This window comes from Haliaeetus leucocephalus, unplaced genomic scaffold (genome assembly GCF_000737465.1).
Source record: "Haliaeetus leucocephalus isolate CR32 unplaced genomic scaffold, Haliaeetus_leucocephalus-4.0 Scaffold13, whole genome shotgun sequence".
NCBI lineage: Eukaryota > Metazoa > Chordata > Aves > Accipitriformes > Accipitridae > Haliaeetus > Haliaeetus leucocephalus.
Window position 1 is genome coordinate 370,554 of NW_010972449.1, and position 23,049 is coordinate 393,602.

Sequence of the window (23,049 nt, forward strand, 5' to 3'; positions counted from 1 at the left end):
TATGGGGGAAAGGGGCTTTTTTTTTTTTTTTTTTTTCCTTTTTGAAGTTTGAGCGATTCTAATCAAATTGTGTTGCTGATGGTTGGAGCAGAACAACATTTAATAATGTAAAACTGCTGGATTACAGCTTCTGGTGGTTTGGGCTTTGGTCAGGAGGTAAGACATGGTGTATGATCTTTTTTTTTTTCCTCAAGATCGTAAATGTTCTGCTCCTTGGTTTGTTTTTTTCTTCACTGGAATTCTCAGTGGGCTTTATGAAGTAGCTTAATAAACTTCATTTCACTGAGGAAATGTAGATGTAGTTGGGTTAAGTTGCATACTTAAGTCTAAATGGTTGGGTTTGACCAAAAGTTCCAATGATGAGATGAGAATATAAATCAATTTCCTTTCCCTCTTCCAGTCTTTTAATTGTATTGTCATCCAGCATGTCCTTCAAGGCTCTCTTATTTCTCTCATTAAAGTGCCAGTCCTCTGTTTTTGCAGAAAATCTTTGAATTCATTCATGTATTCAGTATTTTCTCTTTCATGGGTAGAAATCTGATTCTCGTGGAATCCTGCTCTAATTAAAAGTGAACGCTAAGAGTTGTTACATTGGTGCAATGCACGGTTCCAAGTAATTGCAGTGATGTACTGTGCGTGCAGGCAGAGTCGATTTGCCTCTTCTGAGTGGGTCTGAGATGTCACCGTGTTTGTCAACTGTCCAGCTATGCCTTGGATACTTGCAGGGGGCTGGAGCAAGGAGTTCTGTTTCCATTTAATCCAAAAACTTGAGCAATGTACAAAATCGGATAAAACCTTTTTTGAGTTGTGTAGCAGTATAATACTAGCAAATACAGTTTTATTATGAATACTAATAAATACTGACCTTAAATTGAATCTTAACTGAATACAATTCCAGGGATTTGCTTGACTTTGACAAATGCTGATGCGGAGATGGATTTTTTTTTTAATTTTTTTTTTTTAGGCGGGGGGAGCAAAACTTAGGTCTCCTTTAAGTACTAAGAGCACAGGCACAACAAGAGACATACTTGTCTTGTCAGCTTGTCAGTATTGGCAGCTAATACTCCAATGGGAAAAAAGTTGAAGGAAAATCTCATGTGAAGTTGTTTACTGCTTGTCTGCATTCCTATCTGCAATGTTTGCCATACATGAAAGAAATTCCTACACTGATGTCATTATTTTTGCCTTTGTGCAGTTAGACTAAATGAATGTAATTTTATGGATATATCTAAAGAATGATTTCTACATCTGCTTTTTGATTTTGTTCTTGAAGCAGACTTAGTATAAGAAGAAACAAGAAAACATTTTCTTCAGTTTGGATATTTTGCTCAATCACTCACTGTAGTGTCTTAACTTAAAGAACAATTTTAGAGCCTTGTATTTACCTTTTTCAGTCCTAAATTGTAGTAGCTGTGTTGAACTGTAGAATAATGGCATAGGCTTCTTTTTTTTTTTTTTTCCTGAAACAGGATATATTGTTTATTAGAAAACATTTCTTAAGCCAGTTGTTTTATTTAAACTGATTGGCCTCTAGCTTCTCTTAATCTGTAGTAGTATAATTTTTCCTTATGTTTCCATTCTGTGGATGTATTACAGTGTATAGGAAGCTGCAAAGTACTAATAGAAGTGGTAGTTCTCTGCTCCATGTAGGTATGTAAAGAGTTTTTTACTGCTAAATACTGATTTAGGGCATTCAGGAACTTCTATTTAAACTAATGATGGGCTTACTGGGGGTACAATGTTATTTTAAGAGCAGTTTTCATTTCTTTTGCTCCAATGTTGTTTAAAGCACAGAAAGGCAATTTCTTCAGTGACATAAGAGGTACTAGAGTGGGATTGTTTATTTCGTCTCCTCTGTCAAAAAGGAAGGTTCTGTTACCAGAGATGTGCTTACTGAAGTCTGTTCTTATTGGAGAGTAACAAAATAAGACATAAATGTATGAATGGTGTGTCTAACAAGCAGAGTTCTCAGCAGGAATGCAGCAAAATCTGTTACAGCTTCTGACATGTTTTCTGCTCTTGGACATTAAGTACCCATGTGATTTTCTTTGCAAATGTGTTACCAATAAACAGACTTACTTTGAATCTACATTCATAGCATTTGTACCTAAAGCTGTTGTCTAAAAAACCACACCTACCAGTATTATCCTGTGATGAAAGATAGTAGGTCTTTAATCACAAAATGCCATAGAAATTCAGGAAGCTGTAAAAATGCTAGTCTAATTGCAGAGGGTTTACAGCCCATTCCTGAAATACAGATATCATGCAGGTATATGCTTACTCATCTGTCTGTGCACATTTTGCAGCTGTGTCTCAAATTGTGCATACCTTGATTTGAAGACTTATGCTCCCCACACTCCTGTATCTGCTGTGTCCCTGGCCTCACCTGGCATCTGTTGTTTTGCATAACTTTGCTGTTGTGTGCTTATATTGCTACTTTATTGGCACAATAGAGACTTGGGGAAGATGCAGGTGGGGTCTTGCCTCATCCACCAGACAGGGGTTACACCCCACAAACAACCACTTTTGTCAGCCCTTGTTTTAGTAAGATGGAAGAGCTTGGAGTTGTGGGGGGAAGAAGTGACGGAGACTAGAAAAGTCCATTCATTTTCCATGAAGAGGAGAGAAGGTCCAATCTGAGATGCAGCAGCATTCAAAGTTTATTTTTCCCTCTTTTGTACCCAGTATTATTGAGGTGGGGAGTAGGGAAAGAACATAGGAAGATGATCTTCATGAAGAGTAATTGTATGTGATTCTGAGAGTGGGAAGAATCTGCTGTGTTATGAAATAAAAATGTAATCATATTTTACATTTGAATCTAGAGATTAAGGTTATTTAAGGATATTTAAGCCTAATAGTGTCTATTTATGCTCTGCTCTTGTATCAAAAAAAAAAAGATTATTTTAAGAAATTTATGATTGTGGGACCTCTGCACAATGCAAGTCCAACTTGTGCTCTATGTTTGACTGTGCAACTGAATGATTAGGTCTCTAGTCTTTTTTCTGTACAAGGGAATTCTGTATTTCTCGCATGCACAGAGAAATGTTAAGAAATATAGAATCTGTTGGATTTGTTATGACAAGGTTAACAATAAAGATGACAAGTGGGAAGAGAGGTTTGGGGCTTCAAGCAGTAACACTCTACTAAGGTCTGCCAGGCTAGGTTTAGAGTCAAGGTCTCAAAAAAAACCCCAACGACAACCCAAACCACCCTCCTCTCCAAAAAAAACCAAGACACCCACCCCCCACCAAACCAAACACAACAAACCCTCACAAACAAAACTACCCACTGTCCACTGTACTTTCCAAAATAAGTAACTTGATTTTTCCTCACTAAAAAGAAGGAAGAATTATATTTTACAAGCTTAACATTTTCCTTTCTTCTGTGTGTCCTTAACTTGGTAGCCTGCTTTACAGTTCATACTTTCTGCCTGCCCAAAAAAAGTCACATCCATTCAGAATTTTGTTCTCAGCTGGACTACTAAGCAAATCTTTTCCTTCCGATTAATTCCTTAAAGAAAACTCTTGCTTGAGAGTGGTTTGTAGCATTTTTAAGCATTCTTGTATTTTGGCCATTTTGAAGTTTGCTGTTCTGTTAAATCTGCTGTTTCTTCCCAATGATTATTCTTTGAAGGAAAATAAAGCCACATCTTTTTGAAGTAAATACTATTATTATTATTAATGTATTGGTAAAACTAAAACATGAAAAAAGAGGAGTCTTTTAATTGTCTTTTAATTGTGTGCACAAGACAGATGCCTGTAGCCTGATTCTCAAAAACACCTAGCATAAAGGTTTCCAAAAATTTTAGCCTCAGTAAAAATGCCACCATCGTAATACAAATAGTTTGTAAATCTGAAAGTAATTCCTCGAATCTGACTCAGAATCACTTGTAGAAGATAATGACACTCATGAAAATTTTTTCAGGTCATCCCTAATACATTTCCTTCATGTATCAGTCATAAGATGACATGCTTTAAAATTAAAGCACATATACAGATTTCTTACTTAATATCTGAGTCACTTCATGAGAAAACAAAAGACTGTAGACAGCTAGAGTTTGCTGAGTATTTTCTACTGGCTGATTACATCTCTGGACTAAATATTCTTCAGAGTTATGTACCTATGTACTCAGTATACTCTTGTGTACTTTTCATCTGTCATGAAAAGAATGGAAAAATAAAAATTTATTTATCAAGAAATTCTAACTCAAAGCCTTTTCCACACATGGAGGATTTTAGATGTTCCCAAAACTGCACTGCATTTCACCACAGTGAGGTCTTACTAGTAGTACTGCTTTCCAAGCTTTGGATTTTCTCAAAGAACGGTAGACATGCTGCCTAAAAATAAAACCACATCCATCTGCACCCATTTTGCTCTTCGTCTAGCATAGGATGTGATCACAAATACTAGCACATTCTCGGAAATTCAGTTGTGCTTACTGGGAGGTATGTAGAAGTCCATGGTAACAAAACAAAAGCACTCGAGGGAGTCAAGGGCCTTTGTTTTAACCCTTGTGAAACAAGACTTTTCCTCATTCTGTCTTAAGTACATAGTTGTTTGGGTTGTGATACACTCCATTTCCAGTTAGTGATTGTGTAGAGTGACACTGAGATGGTAGCCGTTGCTATGGTAACAGGGTTTAAGTAGTAAAGATGCAGGTGTGATGTCACTAGGGCAGCATTGCCTCTTTTCCCCCTCAAGTTGAGAATGGAGTGAATTTACAGAGCTTTTAAACAACATTGTGTGACTCCATTCTGCACCAGTTTTGTGCAAACAATTACCTCTTACATTTTAGACTTAAATTCTGGAATAAAATGCAAGCGTGGACTTACCAATAGAACAGCAAGAAGGTTAAGGACATTTCTATAGGCCAGTTCTGTCATTTCCATGACAGTCATGTCAGAAACGTTTTTAAGACAGAATAAAGGAACTCAGTAGTACCATTTTGTGCAATGTATCTATTGCCATCTGTAAATAATGGTATCCCTGATTCTCAAGACCTTCTGTAACACCTGAAAACAGTCTCATTTTACAGTGGAATTTTTTAATAGGTCACTAAGCATCGACAAAGAAGGCTTGTGTTTTTCTAATAGTTAAATTGGGTGGGTAGCCTGCATATTGAGGAAATCACATGCCCTAAAGCAAAAAGTGTAATAATTTGTGTGTTCTTTACTCCTTTCATTCATTTTCAATCCTAGTATTACCAACCAATTCCACACAAAAGACCACACATTATAACCTTCAGTCTGACTTTCCTCTTGCTCTTCTGCTTACGTGTATTTACATGTCCTTTTTTTCTAGAATAGTTGAATGTATCTCATGCAGTAGTTGATTGTGCTAAAACAAAGGAGCTTGATAAAGGTCTATATGCAGACAGCTATTTAAGTGCGTGATGGAAGCCTGACATCTCTGTGGGAACAGTGTTAAGATTATGCAGCCTATTGTACTCACATCTTCAAAAACCTTCTCATGTTTCCTGATAGAAATCAGACTGGTGAACAGTCCCACCATTTACCAGAATATTTTCAAAAGGAAGCGACTCCCCCCTTCATAGGGCATGTAAACACCATATTGTGAAGACTCTGCCTGTCTTCAGGTGCCAGGGGTGAAAAAAGAGCAGTTCAGTGTTACCAAGAAATTTCTATTTTCTGCTGTTAGCTCTCTTTCTTTTGGAGCAGAGGGATACCAGGATAAAACATACACTATAACTGCTGAGATGTGGTGGATCCAGACAGCTCAGGGTTGATACCTAGCTCTAGAGAGCAGACTGAGTACTGGTTGAGGCTGCACATTGCATAAAATAATTGTCCACACCACAGAAGGAAAGATGTGCCAATACAGAGACTAAAGTTTGAAGGGGGAGCAGAGACTCTTGCTGACGTTGTGGGAGAATTTTTTGGTAGGGGTGATCTTTGACCATTCCTTTCAGTATCAATTTCCAATTGTCTGTTCTTTACAACAGCACTTGCTCTCTTCCTTGGTAATAAAGGTGCTGGGAAGACTCGCAGGAGTGATTCTTGAACCATTCCAGGAATTCTGAACTACTGACAAAGAAATATGTTCTCAGGCTGCCTTGCTCTTTCTGAGCTCCAGAGGAATAGCAAATGACAATAGTATAAACCATAACATGTCAGCTGTTGATTGAGGATGTACCTCTAAACAAACAATGTTGCATTAGACAAAGTTGCGATAGGCTCTTTCAGAGGGGCAATGTGGATCAGTGGAAGTTGATTCCTTGGGGGTAAAGCTTTTTTATCTGTCAAAATAGCTTCTAAATAATTGTGTGTGTGTGCTTTATAGCTGATGAGACATTGCTTAATGCGACTTGCAAAAGTGAGAAGTTTAAAAAAACAGCATAGAGGAAATGGATGTACAGCTTCTTTTCTTTTGGTTCCATTGTATTAATTATGGTGTGAGACGTTCTCAATAGGCTAGGCTGAAAAAACTTGGATCCTGAAGCTGTAGACTATACTGAGGGATATCAGTGTGATTCCAGTCTAACTCATTTCCCTTCTCCCACGTTTACTGGTAACACCTGTGTTTTCTCTGTTTCTGGATCCTTCAGAAATAGGACGGTAATGGTAATAGCTGTAGCATGGACTTGAGTTTAAATGTTCAGAAATTTTGGCAGGCTGTCAAGTTACTGGGCGGGGGGAGGAGGAACCAGAATTGGGAAGTAGTTATTTATTTTTTCTTCACCCTATAACTCAGTCAAAATTTAACAGTATTTAATTGAAAGCATGAAGAGAATGTTTCTGACCTTGAGGAAAATCCTGCCAAATCTCAGTGACCTGTTAGAAATAATGAAGTCTTAGGGGTTTTCAGAAAAGTTTCGTGAACCTTGTACAATCTAAACACTTCAGAGGTATGTGTAAGCATGGCTACTTTATCTTATAATAGCTTGCACATACAGTTTATGGAGTTCAGCTTTTCCTTTCATTTAGATTCCCTTGCAGTACTTCATCTGGTGACACTGGTTTGAAGATCAGGGCAAACTGCATCTTTTTTCCCTGCATGTGATTTGTGTGTGGGTTTGCGTTGTCCACTGAAGCTCAGAATTACATGTAATACAGAATGTCTATATACATGCAAGAGTAGCGTGCTTTCTGCATGGTAATTAATTGACTAAGCTATCTCTTTAATTTTGCTTATGTTTTTGGATTGTAGTCATTTTGAACTGCGTTGTTTCTCACTTGCAAATGAACACGTGCCATTGCAGTAGCTAGCATCACTGAAGCAGCCTAAAGTTTCAACCATTTCATTTCTCTACGTGGGTGAGAATTCAGCGCAAAATTGATGGTTGCAGCACATTCCTGCCTAAGGAATTGTTTGAACTGGCAGAGATCCTGAGTCAGCAGTATAGATGGCAATACAGGCCAAGACACAGGCACTGGGTTTTAAAGAGGCTAAGCCTGCTTAGGGTCTGCACAAAGTTCTCAAGAGTTTCAGAAAGGAGAAATCAGTAACTCCTTATCGCAACTAAAGATTGAGGATGAATAATGATACTGTTTTTCCTTTCTCTGGTGGCCATTTTGTTTTAGAGTGTCCCAACATGAATGGGTGCTCTTCACGAGAGCTTTCTGTTTGGTTAAGCCTACTCTGCAGCACTATTTGTAGTTTCTTTCTTGCAAAGGCACATAATTGGTATGCCAGGCATTTATATAAAATATTTCTCACCACAGAAATGTTTTTGTGTGTGGTGGTGGGTCTGGGTTTTTGGGTTGTGGGGGTTTTTTTGTTTTGTTTTGGGTTTTGTTGTTGTTGTTGTTTGGTTTTTTCATTTTAGCAGCAGTTTCGGACAGAAACTTGTTCTTAATTCAAGGGAAAAACTTCAGGAAGCAATAATTTATATTACAAGATTACTTGGTGGAACTGAAAACAGGAAATATTGCATTTAGTGTGATAGAATAATTATTTTTCATTCTCATCTGATTTTCTTGAATTTTGTTCTTGGAACATACTTTCTGTAGTTTTTAGATAATTTGTTTATCATATGTCTGTGTAAATGTTTAAAATACAACAAATCTTGGACTGATGTACAGAAATAATATTTTCCTTTAATTTCTATTCATTTAAGCTTCATGTGGTTTCAGGACATGTTTTTAACTATAGTTCATTTGAAATAATTTTTCTTTTCAAACTTTTGGCTTGATTGGACAGCTTATAGAAAAGGTGAACTCCTTGACTCATTTTCAGATTTACCTTTTTGTTTAAATAGAGAAATCCCATGTTTGTTCTGATACCCTTCAATGTTTATTTTGTGGGAAAGTAAAATGTCCTATCCGGTTCTAATATTGGTGAGATTGTGAGTGTTTTTAATAGGCTAAAACCTTTCTCTCCCCCCCCCGCCCCCTTAAGATTGTGTTGCTGTAGTTTACTGGTTTGGGATGATGTCCAATACCTCTGTCACCCATCTGAGTAATGATTTCCTTAGCTGCCAGATCCAGCTCTCCCTATCTTTGATACCAAATTATGTTCCTGTACCTCATAAATAAATGAAGTTATACTCTCCATAAAGTGATATGAAGCAATACAGTGTGCCTAAATTTCTTAAACTAGGTACGTGTGCTTGGCAAGAAGAAATGAAATCCCGATTACAGAATAGTAATCCTAGAAGGAAGGTGGTTATTACAGAACCTGAAATTTTGGGCTTTCAAGTCAAGAAATGAGAGAGTAAACAAGACGTTCTCTTCCAGAATTAATTCAGAACAATTTAGCATTAACTTACATATATAAAAGATAGAAGAGCAGAAAACTAAGATGACACAGAGAAAAGCCTGTAGAACCATAGTGAGAGAAGAGAGGAGCAGTAGGTAGACAAGGACTAGAAACCAATGAAAATTAAAATAATTATCTGGGACCTGTAATTGTCATTTTAAAAAAAGAAAACGTTCAGGATATTATTGGGAGCTGGAGCACTAGAGAATAGAGAGTGAATATGGTTGACTGAATTGTGAGTCTTTATTTTTAATACTTCATATCCCTGCTAATGCAGTTCTTTCTCTATTACTAAACATGATTTGTGTGCCACCTGTTTCAACTGCATTCACTCTCCAGGGACATCAAATGGGAGTCAGCATGTAGAAGCTAAATTATTTGGAGAGGATTCAGTGATTGACTTAAATGTAAAGGGATTAATTGGTCTCTAAACTAGTCAATTAAACTGTACTCTGAAAGCGGAAAGATCACAAATGCATGGCAATGAATAAATTAATGCATTTTTCATGGTTTTAGTATTTTCTACATGTTGCTTAATATTGTTTTGAGTCATAAAATTTATTCCATTAATTGTGATCATACTGCATAATGGACGCATGTGAAATAATTTTGTGCAACCATCCACCTAAAGGACAGCTGGTAGCAGCCTTACAGCATGAATTTAAATGTATATTAGCAGGTATTTACATCTTTTGCAGTCTCTTTTACAGACAATACAACAAAGGATAACAAATTTTCTCTGAAACTATGCTGTAAAATGGATGGGGTTCAGGTCTTTCAAAAATTTGGGTCCATTCTGTGTAGCTCACTAAACCTTGTGCTCTTTAATAGAAGTGTGAAGGACATCATATACTTAGTCCTTGGTAATTAAGCAAGGTGTGCAGTATGAAGAAACAGAGAGAGATTTAAATATTTTGCTTTGTGGTTTGTTTGGGGTTTTTGTTTGTTTTTTTTTTTAATTCAGCCAAGGTATAGTTGGGTTTTTTTCCAAAGGCATTCATTTTACAGTAGGGCTGTCCTCCTTCCAAATTTAAGAGTGTAGCTGCAAGTCCTAGGAATATTAAAGCTCTCCATCAAGATTCATATCTTTTCATGTTCTATGATTCAAATACTGGGTTATTATCATAAGTTTATAATCCAGTAAAGGTATCAGAAGATTTGTTTTGGGGGCGACATGAACACAGAGAGGAATCAGGTCTTCCAGCACTTGCAAATCCTGTTTCTAGTTGTCATTTTTTAATTGATACAAGATGGTCAGAAGTTAACTAGCTTACATGTTCTAAGAGCATGGCTGCTTCTTCACTGGAGAGCTCCCAATGCTAAAGTTTACCTGCCAGAAAAGCTAAAAATTGGCTCATACTGGAAAATGGGTACACGGGTTTAGCACTTGATGACTTTGGATTTTTTTAAGGTTGTGTGAATCTATGACATAAAGCTCATGATACAATGTTTTTATTTCTACATTTCCCTTGAGGTGCCTATGGTAAGCAGCTGTTTGAAAGCACAAATAAAAGTGCATTTATAGTTTTTAGATTTTGAGAATGATATTCTTCCTCTTTTTTCTGTGTTGAAGAAACCAAGTAACCCCATTTCCCCCTGTTGATGTACTTGCTTTGTGAATGAAACTGATAAATGTAATTTCATCTTTGGTGAACTTAATGACAACAAAGTCTGGGCTTATGTCCCTTCTTTGCCTCCCAGTTTGCCATATTTTTTCAAGAATATCCTTTCTGAATGGCCTTAATCTAATATAATGCTACTTTGGATAATAGCATTCAGCTTTCATGGGGGTGAAGGGAAGAAGGGTGCATTAACCTACATTAGCAGACAGCAAAAATAAGCGTGTGTTCAGAGGCCTTGCTAAGAAGAGGAGTGGCATTTGATATGCTGTGTTTTTATTTTTATAACTTATACGTCAAAAGTATGCTATGTATTTGTGGTCTGGTATCTTAACTGTGGTGACAGAGCCTGTGTGCGTGTCTGGAGAGCATCTCTATGACTGAGCGAAAAAGTAATTTAAATTGAGATACGGCAAATTAATTGTAGTGTCTCTTAACTTGTGAATTACTATGGATTGATATTACCATGCCAGTGCTTCTCAAATTAGTCAAAAAGCAATGAAAAAGAAGACTGCATGCTTTTTAGAAAGTTAGGTTCTATTATTATAAGAAACATTTGTCTTTTCTTTTATGAGATCTCAGTTTCATTATTTTTGAGCCCTAATTTTAGGATTTATGTACAACGATCTTACAGTCTTTGAACAAAATAATTTTAAAGCTGTACACAATCCCTTTCTATATTTAAACACATGATACAAGCAGGAGTGTTTAAGTGGCAGTGTCTTACTATCTACTTCACTTTCTTTCCTCATGCTATTACCAGTCTGAGAATCATCTTATGTTTGCCTATTACTTCTCCTTATACTTCATACCTTCTGGTTAGGGTTGTTGTAGCACGGTTCACAGCTGGTTTTGTTCTCGTATTTTTTAATTTTTTAGGTCTCTCTAGCCTTGTCTGAACAGTACCATTGCAGTTGTTTCAACTAGGTGTTCCCACACTTAGAAAATGTTTTGTTGGTTACTGAAAAACTCAGAGCTGTGTTATTTGTACAAAGAGGGCCACATGTATTATATAAACGAATAATATGGTATTTCAGACTTTGCATACATAATTACATAGTAGCCCTATAAAAATACATACAGTAGTGCTTATCTACTTCGCTGTATTCTTCTAAGTTACAGGGGTTACTTAAATGAGAGTAATCATTTCTAACAAATTGCTGTTGAGATCGAGGCCATTTTAAGGCAAAACAGATTATCCTAACAGATTAACTTAAATTTTTAGCTTTCACAGCTAATTGTGACATAACCATCAAGACAGAATTTAGGCAATTTTTGACATTTTGCTATAAAAAAATCTGTATTATCCCATGTAAAAAGACTTTTAAAAAATGAGCAGTTTTGAATCTAGTAGATACAGAGCAAAGATGTGGTGACAAACCTGTTCGTGGCTTTGAGTGAAACTCTGCAACAAGCACGTAGAAAAGAATTGTCTAACACGATTACCAAGGGACTGATAATGACTTGTGGCTTTAATCCTAGAGTGGTATTAATTTATGAAAATGAAGCTCCTAATGTAAATTTGGTTTGATATTCTTACATACCTCTGTGTGTTAAGTATTCTTTCTGTTTATAAGCTCAACGTGACTGCGGCACTGCCTTGACTTAACACGCAACTAGTGCAATTAGGGTGTAATATTGAAAACTACGCTAACTTAATTTGAAAAAGGTCAACACACTTCCATCATCCAGACTCTACAGGCTGACTTGTTCAATACATGCTAGTGCCTGTCATGTATCAAATGTCGAACCTCTCACCGTTTCCCTTGCCCTTTCCCCTTTCTCCAGAGCAGTAGGAGGACTCTGCTTTCATGGTTAAGATGCCCAGCAGAGAGTACCTGGCACAGCTGACCGGCAGAATAGATGCCTGGTATTGGACATTTCAGTAGCCCACCAATTGCCAGCATGCAACAGCTGCTCATTCTAGAGCAGCATGACACAAATATTAATGGAAAGGATGATATTTTTACCTACTTTATGACTGCTGAAGGCATCTTTATGGGCAGTAAGGGGAAGCTTTAGCTATATGTGGGTCTGTGAGCCGCAGATGAATCATTGTGCAACTGTGCCAGTCAATGATTCTAATACAGCTCACTTTGTGAGACTAAGTAATTGATAGCTGTATTACCTGTGATAAAATTACCAAGGAAAGCTTAAATTTAAGGAGACCCAGGGTTTAAACTTTGCAGTATGGAGCTGTTAAGAAAAGGTCAGTTTATGCCTTAGGCTGAAGAAATGGAATAGTTGGTTGATGAACCTCCATCAGTGCTAGTCAGGCTTGTTCTTGAGTTTTAGGTTATTAATATTCAAAAGGATTCTTTTTTTTCAGTCCTGATCTCTAGAGCACAACTGCTCATGACAGTTCTGAGGTGATTCTGTGCCTGTATGGTATTTAATAAAACGCTAAGACTAACAGCACAAAAGGAGGGCTTTTTTGGAGATACTGCATGTAATTTACCATGTAACTTATTCATGTGCCATGAATAAGTTATGTGTCACTTTGAATATATACACTTATCTGGCTGCATTCTTGTTTTAAAGAGTAGTTGATCTTCTATGGAAATGAATTTTCCAAAGGAGTCCATTTTAAACACTGTGTGAAAATGCAGTGATTCAGACAAGGAGAGAGAGATGTCAGAAGGGTGATAACAGCAGTGATTTTAGAAGTATATGCAATTTTTTCTCATGTTGGTATTGTGAGTATGCTAAAGCAAGAAGGACTGCATCCATTCTGACAATTTTCTAGTTAATTATAATTCATTTTGGAGTTATTACCAGTTGGTGCTGTTGTTTTTAGAATAACTGGTAATATTGGTATAGATACAAGCAAGTTCTTGATTTTTGTTAAGGACATATATCTCAAGACGCTCAGAATTTCAAGTGAAAAATGTGTGTTTATTTCAGCATTAACCTGAATGTATCTTTAATAACCTTAATTTTTCTTTTTTTTATGCTTTTATATTTTATTGTAATGTCTATATCCTGTATTAAAACAGAAATATGGTCACAATAACTTCTGTGTTTCCTAAATAAGGCAGGATCCTGTGTCTTCTCACAATGAATTTATATTCATAATGAATATGACGAACTTGCAGAACCATTTTTTGGTACTGACGTTTGAAATAATTCAAAATAGTTGTAGTTCTAAATCAGCACTATTTTGAAGTGTAACACAATGTAAAAAAACAAAACAAAACATGCCTTCAGTAATCATTAGTGCCTTGAGCTACATGTTGTGGTATAGTGCTGACTACATCACTTACCTGCTGCTAAGGGAAAAATGTTGGTTGTGATTTCATTGCAGAAATTTTATTTCATAGATCCATGAGACTTCCTCTCTTTTTTTTTTTTTGTCCATTTTATCTGGTATTGATTAGATTTAGTAAAAACTGGATTTTATTTAAAAAAAATTGTAATTTAGCACATAAAATTTTTTTAAGTGGTCTGCATTTCTGTTAGAGGGAAACTATTTCTCTGTTTATCTAATCTTGTCTGCAGACAGTATATATTCTAACCTGAAGTGCCTTAAGTGTTCATAAGTTTTAAGTATTAGTAAGAAGATGCGCATAATCTACTGTGTGGATTCCTGTAGTTTGATCTGCAGGTGGCATCCTGTTACAGAGATGAATGACGTCCCATTTGCAGAGCAGGAATCGTGTAAAGTTGTTTTCAATGGGTTGTGCTTCTAGTCATGAAGTGTTAACTAAAAAAACCTGCATTGCCATACTCTGATTTTAACTGGTTCATTTTTATATTAGCAGATGTAGTGACCAACCTTTTCGTGCCATCTGTCATTGTCCCATATTTGTGTGTATATGGTATGAGGATAAATGTTATCCTTGATCCAGGGGCTTTCAGCCTTCCTTCTTACTCCATGTTGCCTTTGGTATTAACCAATATGAACAGCAGGATTTGTCCCTAGATGTAGAGAAAAGAAATACGTAGCAGTGGTCATGGCAGCCTGCTGCCGAATTTAATTATTCAGGGATGTTGTGTTATTTTGGATTATTTCTTTAGTAACCATCAACAGTCTAGGAATTTCTTCAGTTCGTCTTAAAAATAATAAGAAGCAAATTTTAGATCGGAACAGCGTATTTTGACAAGCCATATTATATACACATGTGCAGCTAGTAATCAATAAATTTCCATGCTCAACATGCAACACATTTAATATAGAAAAATAAGGTTTTTATTTTGACTGTTTATGGGGGATTTTCACCTATTATGGTGTAGTATTTCACTGAGGATCACAGGAATAAAACTGCTACTTCAGTTGTACATGGAAGAAAATCTCACAATGCCAGTACACTGGAGAAGCTACTTATAAATTTTAAATAATCCATTAATAAAAACCAAACTAGATATTAAACACTGCTTTAAGTATTGCAGAAATATGCTTATCTTTATAGGTATAGGTTTCAGGGAAAGAACGAGATGGCTATTACTGTAGAACATGTTCTTCCCTGCAGAACTCATATGGCAAAAGCTCGGTGATCTTCTCTCCTAAAGTGAAAACTTCTCTCCTCCTAAGCTTGAGCCACTTCCACAGTATAATTTCCTTAGACTGTGTAAGCCCTGTTACATTGTTCTGTATATTGTCCAGTCCATCTTTATTAAGGTCATTAAAAAAACCAAACATGGAAACTATCTTAATCTAAGACATCATAAACAGCCAGTGCAGAAAATGCAGAGCACTTTGTACTGTGTTCATATTAAAGGTTATGTACGTTGTATGTGACCTTTCCTCCAGCGAAGACTTCAAGTAGGTCTAGTACGTAGAGAGACTACAATATAATTACTCCTCAAAATGTTAGCTAATGTGATGTGCAGCAGTTTCCCCTTGACTTCTTGGAGGTGTTCATGCTGCTGTTAGCCCTGTCATGCTACAGATTGATGTATCCATTTGAAGTATAAACTCCAGTATCCCTCCAGGCTAGCAGGTCATCTTGTGCATACATTTATACAGAGAAAAGAATAGAAGGTTGTTAGAGATGGGATCAGGGAGAGAATCTCAATAGTGAGGCATATATTAGCCTTGGCAAGAGGTTTTTGTTGATGACAACTGAGGAAGTGTTGAGATAGTAAGTCTGTAACACAGAAAGTGTTTAGATAATGTTATCTAAATGCTTGCTGCATTGTGAAACTGTTATCTTAGTACTTTACTCCACCACTGGAAAAACACTAAAGGTAATTAATATTTATACCAAGTTTCTGTGCATGCATCTCATACATTTAAAAAAAAATAATCCAACAGAATATGTGAGACAACATGTTGACTTATAAAATACAATCATTAAAAGACCTGGGTAGTTCTGGGAACTTATGTTCTCTTCTGCCCTCTTTTTTTTGGGGGGGGGGGGGAGAAGAGAAGGAGACAACAAAAGAAAGATAAAAGGAGTAATTGCCAAAGCAATATGATTTAATCTTCAACTTGGTCTCCTGTATTCTTACTCTCTGCCATAGAAAAATTTGTGACTTTGGGCAGAAACAGCTACAGAAACAGATTGTCTTCCCTGTGTAACCAGGTTTCTCCCAGGATCAGTTTCCCTTGTTCATGAGATGACAGTGTCACATGAAGAAAAGATGTTTCAAGTTGTGTGCTATAGTAAAATGGCTGCAACATGTGGTTTCAGCTGGGTCTTCATTAGCCTTCAAACAAGATCCTGCTGAAGGGACTGCTGCAGTTCAGTGCCAGCTGAATCCTCTCTCCAGCTCTAACACAAAGCACATGTTGGATGCAGCTGGGCAGCAAGTCTTCGATTACCAGTGGTTAATACATGGAGTTGTAGAGCACAAAATAGGCTCTAGGTTGCTGTGTCACATATTTGACTATGGGCCTGCATCTGAGGCCATAGCGTAGAGAAACCCAACTATGTGAGTTTCATGCCTAGTACAGAAATGTGGTCAGCTTTGTGCTGCTTACCATTTGTTGGAAGGCTGTTGTATCCAGAAAACTCTGGAATTGTCTCATGTCTGGAAATGCTTTCCTTTGGTTTAGTTGTGGTTTCTGCAAAAACTGTTACTAATTATGCCATGTTTCTTGAACATACATTGCGAACTACTGAAGTTGTACTTCTTAATAACTTAACTTTGTCTTATTTCAGCTTGGGCAATGTTCAGAGTCCATCTGGCAGGCAGAGAGTATGTTATGGGTAACTCGCAAGCATGAGAAATGCCACATAAGTGTTTTGCCTCTCAGACTGTATCTATGCTACTTACTAGACCAGACAGGTCATGATCTCAAGAACTGGCGTGCTATCATCCAGACTGCTTTACTGTTGCATGCTCGCTACTTGGCTTTGAGCAGTGGCAGCTAGCACTCTTGCAAGGCAATGCCCAGGAGAGGTTCTGGGGATAGCGCAGCCAAGGGCCGTTTCCAGTAAATCAGTGTAGACAAAGCCTTCCTTTTTGGGATGAAGAGGTTTTACCATATGAACATGCTATTTCCCCTAAGGGCCAGAAAATGTGTCCTGGCCTTTTTTTTTTTTTTTTCTGCTATTGATTAAGTCTCAGTTCCAGGTCCTCTTTGCTCTCTTGGTATATATGAAGAAGCTTTCTCTGCTAACACAGCTGCCTGGCAGGTCCCCTTAGTTCCTAAATTGGACTATTATATGTCCTAGAGAAATGTACTGGAGGTCCAGGCACTATGAAGGTGCATAACTTCTCTCCTGTAAGGAGAATGCATAGGCCACTATGCGTTGCGAACAAAAGGTCTGACTTCTCTAAAACCGAAGCAGAAGGCCTTTCTTCTCTCTTCCCATTACATTCAGTCTGTGGTGATTGTGGGAGCTTGTTCAAATTCAAACTTCACTGAGGATGTTTATTTCCAGTTTATTTAGAAGAGGTAATTTTCATACTGGGCTGTTAATTTACTCTCACCTGTTCAAGAGTGTTATTGACTGTAGGTGTGTCCAGGTGCTGCCATCTCCTGTCCAGACCACCGCTGTGACCTGCTAATAACTGTCCTGTTGCTTTAGACAAATTTAAAGGAAACTATTTTATTATGCTCACACTTACTCTTATGTTCCAAATCTGTGCGTAGCCTTTTCATACCCTCTTCTTTATAGTCCACATCAGACAAGTGATTAGTCTCAATGGTATGACTGTCTAGTTTCCTAACGCGTGTGGCTTACTGCTGCCTCTCTTCTGAGATCAGACTTGGTAAAGCTATTTTGGGGTAACTGTGAGTTAAGGGTTTTCAGATCCCAGCCCTAATTTTGAGGGGAATTAGAACAGCAATACAGTTTATTGGTCATAAAATATAATTAATTGTACACAGTCAGTGGCTTTATGGACAATTGCTTATAAACTAAAGGAGAGAAGAGATTGCCAGCAGCCCGGTGGCAGGGAAAGGGAGCTCAAGCTCGCCTGTAGAGAAATAAGTATTTAAAAAATTCTCATCCTTGAAATTGTTCTAAAACAGTTGTTTAGGACCAATGTTTACAAATACAGGATTCTCAAATTTTCACCACATCCTTCTAAGTAACCTTTAGTGTCAGTATTGTCATCTGTTTCCTATTGCACTTTCTGGGTGCATAAGTAGGTTGCAGTATTTGGGACTAAACCTAGCTTAGAAACTGTACACTGCACAGCAGCCAGTGTTTTTCAAAACATAAAAGTGCTTTTCAGTGAATGATTTCAAATCACTAAAATAATAACAATAAAATCCATATCCTAAAACTATTTTTGGAATATCCCTCTAATAAGGAAAAAAAATTTGTGATGTTCTTTTAAGTTTTTGTGTAGATTCTTTTTGATGCCCCCCCCCAAATCCCAAAGTAATTGTTATTGACATTTTTTTAATTATTATTTTCCTGAAGTAATTGATTTCCACAGTCATCATGCAAAATGAGGTATTTTGAAATCTGTTATAAGGTACAGTTTGACTTTGTACACAGACGTACATTTAGTACATATGTTCAAAACTCAGCTATGAATTGCAATACATTGGCATTTTTTTCATTGAGATTATTTGTATGGATATAATCTCTTTAAAGTTTCAGTGCAGACTAGCGCAGTTTCCACTGGGTATTTATATAAACCTACTAACAAATGGAAAAAATACATAAATCCATCAGATGTTCTCCATTTGCTGCCAACATTGTGTAGTTTAAACATAGTCATGTTTTCATAATCCTCATCTGATTTTTATGTATAAGTAAATTCAATGTAATGTTATTTCCTTTAAGTCATTTATAGTAACTGAGGGACTGGCATTCATAAAGATTATGGAAGGTCCTAAATATTACATTGACGAGGTATTCAGCTACATTTTAGGCATCTCAAAGGTTATTTAAGGTAATGAAGATCCCAGAGGAAACATTGGAAAGACAGTTGTTGTCAGTTGCAGGTGATTAGGTGCCAAATTGAAAGTTTGAGTAATGTAAATACTCTTTATTTGAAGATTTTTCTTTGTTATGGGGAAAAAAAATACTGCAATTCTTAGGAGAAGGACATAGATCTTTTCTTTTGTTATAAAAGATAATATGACATTGCTATTTCTTCTTCTGTGCTTTTCTTTACCAATTTCCTTGCTCTTAAAAGGTAGGGATCAAAACACCAAGAACAGATTAAAAATAAAATTAAGGGAAATAGCACTGAATATTTGTCACTGTGTAATTAGGGAGTGATTTTTTTGTTTGCTTTCTTTGTATTTTTATTAATAGAAGCCTTTTATTTAAACAATTATTTTGGTTTTAGCTTATCAGTCTCTCTCAGTGAATATAGTGGAAATATTCTTTAAAGTATATGCTCAAGTGTTGTGCTGGCTCAAGACCACAGTGCTGAGCGTTTTTCAGACCTTGGCCTTAATGCAGCTGTGTTCTATATATTCTGTTCGGGAAGGTGACATCCTAACTGAGGCAGCTATCAGTCACCTGTAAAGGCAAGAAAGGTTTCTGAAAAGGTAACTGTGAAAAGGAGAGAACAATTCCTGCATAGTGTGGTGAGAGCACCATTACAGATTTGCATTCTTTTAAAGCGTTTCTAATTTTTATAAAGTAAGATGAAAAGAATATGTCTTATTTAAGTTTGTGTTGAAATTTTCTGACGGAAAACTGCTGCAGCTACCACTGTCTCTGGTGGTACTGTTTGTACGCCTGAAAAAAACCAAGGAAAGGAAAGGAGGAAATTAAAAACCTCAAACCCTAAATGGTAGGTAGCTGAGTTAGTCCATCTGAAGTGTATTTCATACTTAGTTGGTGGGTACATCGCTAAAGCATTTTCACTTTATACTACACCCAAGGCATAAATAATTTTAAGTGCTTCCAACTTTATTTTTTTTAATGCAATAGATGCTTCAGTCTGATTCAGGTTTCTGATTTGGAACTTCTTCTAGGGAATTTGTGGCACATTGTACTCCTCTGATAAGGATCAGGAATGTCTGGTGCCTTGCTCAGGATGGTCACCTTGCTTTCACACTTTCACCTAAAGAGACTTTGTCCCTTCTTCCTTTCCTTTGGGTAGCAATATAGGTTCTAAAACATGATTCTGAAGCTAGTTTTGTTCCTTGTGTAATTCATTAATATGTGCAAAGTAAACTTATAATGCAGCTCTTCAAAATTGCTAGTATTTTTATTACTGTACTTGTTCTGAATAGGTATAAATTGACAGCTCAAGGTATTCCAACAGACTTTGTAGAGTAGGGGAAATAGTTTGGAAGCCATTTCACATGTGCCTCTGGTGGTTTCTGATATTTTGAATGTCAGGGAGATAAGAAAGAGTACAGAAATGAGTAAGTTTAAAAACCTGGAGAGATAGTAGAGTGGATTCTCAAAAGCCTGTCAGCTTCAGTTTTTGAAGTTGGTTGAAATAAATTTAAATTTAAATAAAATAAAATTTTAAAAAAGAGTCCGAACATGGTGCTGAATGTTTTTAGAAACTCTAGTTTGATCTGCATTTTGTATTTAGCTTTTTTATGGTGCTTTTGTTAGCACAAAGAGTAGTAGATCTGTTAAGAAAACTGGATGTTGATAAAACACTGTTGGAAAACTCTAGTGAGGACCTGAACAATTTATATATTTTAGAAGCTTTAGTTTGAAGTATGTAGGTCTTGATGTACACTGTAGAACTGTAGCTAAAATGGTTACTAAAAGTAAAACCTCAGTGCTCAGTCTGCTTCTGAAGGCTGACTGGTTTTTAGCTTGGTAAGTTTTCTTCTGCTTGAATTTTATTTGAAGATCTGTCTCACGTTTGTAGCAAGAGTGATTTCTGCAGCTTGGTATTTAAGGAATTGTGTGAAATGTACTAAAGACAGGAATGTCAGGAGGCTGGGATGTACATGCCTGAGTGGTATACGTCACAGAGCGTGCTTACGCTATTTTCTTGAAATAGAATTCCTGTTCGTTATGAAAGTAAACGTTTTACTCAGAATCTGCCAGAAGCTTATTGGGTGTGTAGGAAGTCCCCAGGCCTTGATCTTTATTGTTTTTGGTCTTGAAAGCTGAGCTTATAGCAATGACTCTGGCACTGGCGGGAGCATAAAATTGACGTAAGTGTTTCTTCTCTTGCAAAGCACTGTAAGACCGCCCGCGGGAGGAAGGCCTGGGGAAGGGAGCAGGGAGGAAAGCCGAATGCTGGACGGGGGCAGGCTGGCTGGAGGCTTACTTGCTCCACTCTCTTACTTGCAGAGAGTGCTTTGTGCCTCAAGGACTCCTCAGCTGTGGTCTGAAGAAAAGGAATACTTGAGTGACTGAGATTGGTTGGTTCTCTTTCAACAGCTGAGCGTGATTGACTTCGGATCCAGTGCTAGAAATGATCCGTCTTTCACTAATGAAGTGTTTGTTGCTGGTCATGAGTAGTAATATTCATTACTATTATTCTTTCATCTGTCTATTTTCAGGAATGTAAAATGAGCTAATACTGTATTTGTATATCTTTTTTCCTATAATTAGTCGTATATGCTTTTAATCCACGGCTATTTAATTTTCTGAACTTAATGATTAATTTTGGTGTTGGCCGACTCTCAGTTGAAAAAGCTAGTGGCATGCATTCCCTTACCTGCAAAAACAAATGAATCTTTTGTCTTTTAAACTGTACTTGGTCTATTTCTTAGTCTCGCAGTGTTTATGGATCATTGCGAATGTTGCATAAGATTGCACGTGATTTGTTCATGCCAGACCACTTTGCAGGAGGCTTGAAAGAGTCCCTGTGTGGTCCCAGAAGGCTATTTTTTTTCTTCAGTTCAATAGAAGACAAGCAAGACTTTCACAGTCAAACACTGTAGGAAGCTTGCAGAATCAGGAGGATTTTGGTGTAATATCCTAAAGACAGGAGTTGAAAATGACTACTTTACAAATAGCTTTGCTCTCTGCTTTAGAAAGGCTGACCTGCTGCATGCTGAACTCTCTGTAGAGATTATCCCTGCCTGATCTTAGACCAGATTTCTCATGGTTTTTTTTATTTATTAAGACCTTTTTTTATATTAATGGCTATCATCCTATGTAAGGGAACTAATGGGTTGTGATTAAATAATTGGGCTTTGCTTTTATTTTTGTGTTTCTTGGATGTGCAGAAATCTGCTGTTCAGTTATTTTTTTTACATGAATTGATTTGTTTTTCTTTTTGGGGCAAGATAGCTGGATAGAAATACATGGAATCTGTGACCCATTTTGTTCCATGTCCCGTTCCTTCCCTCCCCCTGCATGTAAATTAATGATCAATTGACTTCTGTAACACTGATGATCGTGAAATTTCTTTCCCTTGTGAAAATGGAAATCTAATGAAACCTTTTATTTCCTGGAGTTAAGTTATTGCTACCAAGTACTTCTGAATACAGGATGATAGCACCAAGGAAGTTTAGTTGTTATCTGTGACTTAAGTAACCTTTTCTCTCCGGATTTTTCTCAGCTAACCATTTTCTTCAGGTTTTTGTGGTAGTATTTGAGGCTCACAGAAGAGTAACTTGTAGTACAGGACGAAAAGTTGTTCTACACGATGTGTAGAATCATTCAGAGATTAGTAAGATTAGAACAGCTTCCTATTCTACACCATCAGTGCCTTTGTTTAAAAATAGCTGACAGTAGTAGAGCAGTTGGTTGACTTAAATACTAAAGTAAAATTGTTATAGTTGCATGTGGTGTTTATTTTTGGTGAAGGTAGTTAAGAGCTGTCTTTAAAATACTGGCTGGCCCAGTGCCAAAGCCAACAGCTATAGAACTATGCACAGCTATGGTATTGGACAGAAAAATTACTGCACAATTACCACTTCAGCTCTGTAAATTTTTACTTGATTAAAATGATGATAAAAAGCATGAAATGTGTTTTGTTTTCTTTTTTCTTGTGGCTTTGTGGTAAGGAATATTTAAGAAAATAGTTAGCTGTGATGGGAGGTCATTCTATGGGTAGAATAAAGTGGGAACATTTTAAATACCATTCATTTCAAATTAAGTTTAATCATCAGTGGCAAATCCATGTTTCATCTTAGACCATTGTCAACTTTTTGTAATATTCATGTCCTTTTATTTTCTTTAATGGAGATTCTCATGAGGTATCAGACAAACATCTTTCCTATTCCTTTTTTATTCCTTTTCAGCTAGAACCCATTACAGAGTGAATTTTGAAGAATTTCTGAAGACCCCTATTTTTACTACTTGAATCCTGGTTAAAATCCCATTTGTTTGTAATGATCTTATTAATTGAAACAAGTAGGAAAAAAAATCTTTGAGATAGTTGCCAACATTATCAAATAGTTGTCTAGTGATGGGCCATTCTG

General features: G+C 36.7%; 1 protein-coding gene across 1 annotated transcript in view; it reads left to right on the forward strand.

Moving 5' to 3' along the window:
* Window positions 1-23,049, forward strand: part of MED13L (mediator complex subunit 13-like) — a 203,120-nt gene that overhangs the window by 122,054 nt on the left and 58,017 nt on the right. The gene's annotated exons all lie outside the window — the stretch shown is intronic.